Genomic DNA, 6,000 nt, shown 5'->3' with positions numbered 1-6,000 from the left:
TTCATAACTTTATCTTATGCCTTCCAGAAATCGAAATTCACTATATCTACTGGGTTAAATCACACTGTATGTATATCTTTAAAGACATCTAGAAAACATCTCCAATCACAATTTCTCCCATTTTGTTCCAAAACCACAACCACTTGTTTAGATTGGTTGAATCTAGGGGAGGAATATCCTATTCTTGATATCTACAGTACATCTGCTAAGCCCATTGCTATGAGATATCCATCTCCCTTCCATTCCCTCCTTGTTTCCCTGTAAACATTTGGGTTAAACATTTAAAGCTGTTGACATTTCTTCAGAAATGTCACAATTAATAAGCAATTATAAAGGCAGAGAAGAAAATGTGGGGAGCAGAAAGACCATAATCAAAAGGCAAGGAACTGATAAAATAGAGAGCATGAAAGGTTAAATAGCAGGCTTGTCTCTCTAAGGCTGCTTGACGTCAGAACAGTTCCACCTCTATTTGTTAATGAGATGTTGAGCATTCACAGTATTTAGCTTTTGTTTTAGTAATCTGTACCAGTATAAATTTCTATCTGCTAACAGGAGTGAGGGATATGTGGAAGTATCTATGACAGTATCATTTACAACGTACATGATCTGAGTAAGCTAGACTTGGAGAGCAGCTGTTGAACCTCTTCCACTTGTATTATTGGCTCTTGTCAAGAACTTACATAATCTTGTACCCATTTCATTATTTATTATACATGTGTATATACTTAAGCTGCAAATACAACTGATGCCCTTCAAATACTCAAATATTTAAAAGTTTCCATGGATAAATAATTATACCTCATCTGATCTCACTGTAGTTATTGATTCAGAGGAGGAATTCCAACATTACTCACACTGGCAGACAGCTAACTTCGTGTGAGCAATATATATACACCATAACTTATTATTATTTCTGAGAAGGTGTTAAAGAAACTTGTCTATAGACAGTGTGATCATTCCTTAAATGCATAAACAACGCAAGAAGTCATTTGGTGCAGACTGGAATTTTAACTGATGAAAATTTCCCTTAGCTCTGTAAAAGCCCAGGATGGGCCAAGAAGAACAAATGTGTTTCTACATGTCTCACATAGAGCCTTTCTTGTTCCAGTCTCCCGTCTATAAGCATTTGTCTGGAGTCAAATGGATAGTACCTAAGTTTTAAGTAACCATACTGCAGAATATAAAGGTAAACTATTATTGTTAAGAGAGAATTCAAATAGAAGGAGCAAAAGGTGCTGCAAGCAAAATTCACAGGCCTATAATACTGTTCTATATTTTGTTATCCGAGGAAATCAGCTTGCCTAGGATCTAGGGTAAGGTTGTCTATTTAGCATGACACAGTATTTATGAGAGGTCAAGGAGGGAGTGGAAGGCAGCAAAAGTTCCAGCTGGATAACCCATAACAATGGGTTACTCAGATGTTCTGCAAATATTAAGTCATCGTATTATTTTCTAAATGTTCCTATACCTGGCCAGGGGCACTGCAGGCAAGGCATTCAACTAAATTCTGTTACTGTGAAACCACGAATTGCTGATAAGCCTAATTTTAGGTGATCCTCAATGCACTAGTCTTTGAGGCATAAACTCAAATCAGCTGCTTGTATCAAGACCAAAGCTTCAGTAATACAAAATTATTTCAAGAGATAGTATCATCATACACCTCAAAGAATCACATTCTTTGCCTTATTCAAGACAACTAATTGGCTTTTTGTCTACATCCATTAGGTTAATCAGAAACAGTCACTACATTAAAAAAAATCTTTTATCTCATCCAGCACTCTCTACAGTTCACTTAGATCACAATTCCATACCCAGAATGGTCTTACTTATTACCTTTAATTATCATTAAGTCAAATAATATATTAATAAAAGAAGTAAAACAGTCAATATAAAAAATGTCAAACTGCACTTAATTTAACTGGGGTGTCAGAAATTGCAGAGTTCAAAAATATGCAATTTATGTGACTATCCATTCTGTTAAAATTAAATCGCATTTAATAATTGTATTTCCATCATAAATTTTCAATTTGATTTGATTTTCCTTTCATAAAGAACAGTAAATTCTTTCTGAAAAGAAGCAAAACTGCATACATTCTTAATCTGCATAAAATGTCAAAAGGAACACGAACAAATGTATATGTCAGAACACAATAAAAATGTATATGCTTTCTCTTCTGACCACTAAAAATACACATATTTCTTCTTATAGTTTGTCATCAGCATTCATTGTAGCCAGAACTATTTCTGTCCAGTGAGTAATCTAAATATCATTTTACAAAATTTTATAGAAATATTGATATGCCTCCTACATTAGATTGTTTGAATGATAACTATGGGTTTATGGTGTGCTCGGTTTGCTTTTCTTAGAGCACTCTCTTTGTGCAAGTATATCAGATATAAATTGAAACCGCAATGAAAGGAGAAATTTGGGTATTGATATCTGCTCGTTATCACAGGAACAGCGAAAACCTCATAGTTATCCTTTCAGTTAAGATGCTGAAGGTGTGTTGTCAATCAAAAACATATAATGTTCCTGATGGAAGTCATTGATTTGAAATGTTAATTCAGTTTCACTCTCCACAAATGCTTCCTGGCCTGCTGAGCATACCAGGGACTTTCTGTTTTTATTTACCAAGAAGATTAGCTGTTGATTATCATTTTACTTGTTAAGGAGGCTTCTAATGGACAAATTGGCTGCTATGTTACCAACATCACAACAGTGAATATTTCATTGATCATGCAGTGATCTGGGACAACCTAATAACATTAAAGGAGTTCTTTCCTGATGTTTCTCTTTTTTTGTTTTCTCTAGTACTGGTGACTGAAGTATTGTGGTGGCAGCTGCCTGGGCTTGTTTTCTACACAACGCATCTGCAGCAAGGCTGGATGTAAAGGATGTTAAGGGACACTTTCTATTATGCATTCTAATCCTGCAGTTCCTTCCACTTCCAGAATCTGGACATACAGAAATAAGAAAGTTTATTGTACAGTACCAGGTTACTCAGATCCATGTCAGCACACGGCTTCCAATGGACCAATTGTCCGTATCATGTTTTATCTATTCTGTTTCATAACTCTGTACCATTTTTCTTCATCCACCCAAGTAATCTAAACTTGAATGCAGATACAATTTCTGTTTGGTCTGCTAGCCCTGGTAATACATTTCATAAAGCTATAACGTTGTAGTAATCCACTGAGATCACAATGGCTTTCTTTAAGGGCAATGCAGTCAATCGTAATCTCCTGGTCTTTCTCATGCCCCTTCAACATTTTATTCCTCAGATATATATCGGATTTCTTCTTCAAAATGATAATTGAATCTGCTTCCACAACCTTTGCAAGCAGTGTAATCCAGATTATCACTACTTTCTGTGTAAAATTGTATCACGTCAAATCTTCTCCCCACTCACAAGCTTGGGTCCTCCAGTCCTCTGTCCTACTATAATGGATATAATTTCTCTTTACTCTCTTTATCTAAGATTAGATTAGATTATGAGGACACTCAGCACTCGTTTATTGTCATTTAGAAATGCATGCATTAAAAAAGGATACAACATTCCTCCAGAATGATATCACAAGAAAAACACAGGACAAACCAAGACTAAAACTGACAAAACCACATAATTATAACATGTAGTTACAACAGTGCAAAGCAGTACCATAATTTGATTAAGAGCAGACCATGGGCACAGTAAAAAAAAGTCTCAAAGTCCCGATAGACTCATCATCTCACACAGGCGGCAGAAGGGAGAAACTCTCCCCGCCATGAACCTCCAAGCGCCACCAACTTGCCGATGCAGCACCATTGGAAGCACCCGACCACAGCGGACTCTGAGTCCGTACAAAAACTTCGAGCCTCTGACCAGCCCCTCCGACACAGCCTCTCCGAGCACCATCCTCTGCCAAGCGCTTTGACCCCACTCTGGCCGCTGAGCAATAAGCAAAGCCGAGAACTCGGGGCCTTCTCCTCCGGAGATTCTGGACCACACAGTAGCAGCAGCAGCGAAGCAGGCATTTCAGAAGTTTCACCAGATGTTCCTCCGTGCTGCCATGTCCGTCTCCATCAAATCAGGATTGTGCACGGCACCCTACTTGACAAATAACAGACATCACCAGCGGAGTGGCCGCTGCGAGCTGAGTCACGCCGCCATCTTCTCCTCCCGCCAATAAGACCTTTACATTTTGAAAATGACTTTTCTGCCTTCTCTGTTTTAGGAGAACAATTTCATCTTGTCCAATCTTGCCACATAACTGAAATTCTTCATCCACCGAACTAAGCTTTCTTCTGCACCTTGTCTAGGATCTTCATGCTCCTAAATATTAGATGATATTTAATATCATCATATTAGATGATCAGAACTATGTAATTACATATTTGGAGCCAAACCACTGCTTCAACTGTTTCAGTGTAACATCTTTGCCTCTAAAGGCCAGTAATGCATATTTTAACCACTTTCTTATATATAAATACTGAATAATTTGGAGAGTAATATTGGATTGGTAGCTTGGAAAATTTCTCTCCAGGTAAAAGGCCATGAAAACTGCACATCAGGAGAGCGCTAGGGGCTTTTAAACCACTTTTGTTCTTCAGAAATGTAGGCAGTGTTTTGTTCTGGAAATACAGCAATTAATTTATGCACACCCAGGTCCAAATTATAATGAATGAAATAACAAGCAGAACATCTTTTGTTTCATGATGATGATTTTTGGGGTGAAACATTGGCTGGGGCATTAGCTCTTCTTTAAGCAAAATATTTCATGTCCACCTGAGAGGTCAGGTTTACCCGAAGGTTTAAACTTAATCCAAAAGGCAATACCTTTGATCTTGCAGCATAAATCATTGAACTGATTTTGTCCTTGACTTTCTGGACTGGGTCTGATTATATAACTTTCTGTCTTGGAGGTGAGATGCTATCAGCTGAGTCAGGTTGACCTCCAAATTAAACTTCATCTTGGAGATTAAGCAGAAAAGATTCTACAAATGTTGGAAATCTTGAGCAATGTAGACAAAATGCTGGAATACCTCAGCAAGTTAACTCGGACAGTATCTATGGAGAGAATAAACAGTTGATGTTTTGGGCCAAGACGCTTCATCAGGACGGCAAAGGAAGGGAGCAGAAGCCAGAATAAGGCAGTGGGGAAGGAGTACAATCTGCCAGGTAGTAGGTGAGATTGGGAGAGGGGAAAGGTGAGTGAGTAGAGGAGGGTGGATGAAGTAAGAAGCTGGGAGAGGATAGGTGGAAGCAGTAAAGTGCTGAAGAAGAAGGAATCTAATAGAAGAGGACACTGGACCATGGAAGAGAGAGAAGGGGGTGAGATGAGCAACTGAGGAGAAGAGAAGGGGTGAGATGGTAACCAGAATGGGAATGTTAAAAGAGAGGAGGGAGAGGGGAGAAATTACCTGAAGTTAGAGAAATCAACGTTCGCTCCATCAGGTTGGGAGCTACACAGATGGATTATGAAATGCTGCTTCTCCAAACCGAGTTTGGCTTCTTCTTGGCAGGAGGAGGCCATGGACAGAACGGGAATGGGAAGCCGAATTGAAATAGGTATTTGTTGAGAGATCTTGCTTTTTGCAGCTTTTTGGCTGTGCCTTTTCATATGAACCAGCAAAAGAAATGAGATGGACAGAGGCCTTAACAATCTGAATTGTACAATGTCTTGAAAACCCTTTATTAATTCTCTATTCCTTAAGGCTCTTATTGCTAAATTACTGCTTCAATATATTAGCTACTTGTAAGAACATCGTTTCCTGTAAATGATCGTTGTGGATTTATTATGCTAAAGACACTCCTGAAGAGTGACATAGTCTCCAGATGTTTACATATCACAGGGGCATATAATTAAGTAAACTTTTGAAACTTATTGATAGATGCTTCATTATCACTTGAAAACATTATTTTCACAATCTATTATGTAATATGTAAATAATTATTTCAATATTTTAAATTAAAATAAAACATATTTACATGTTTGAAATATGAATAAGCTTACTATTCA

This window comes from Mobula birostris, chromosome 6 (assembly GCF_030028105.1).
Source record: "Mobula birostris isolate sMobBir1 chromosome 6, sMobBir1.hap1, whole genome shotgun sequence".
Lineage (NCBI taxonomy): Eukaryota > Metazoa > Chordata > Chondrichthyes > Myliobatiformes > Myliobatidae > Mobula > Mobula birostris.
This window is presented reverse-complemented; position numbering follows the sequence as displayed.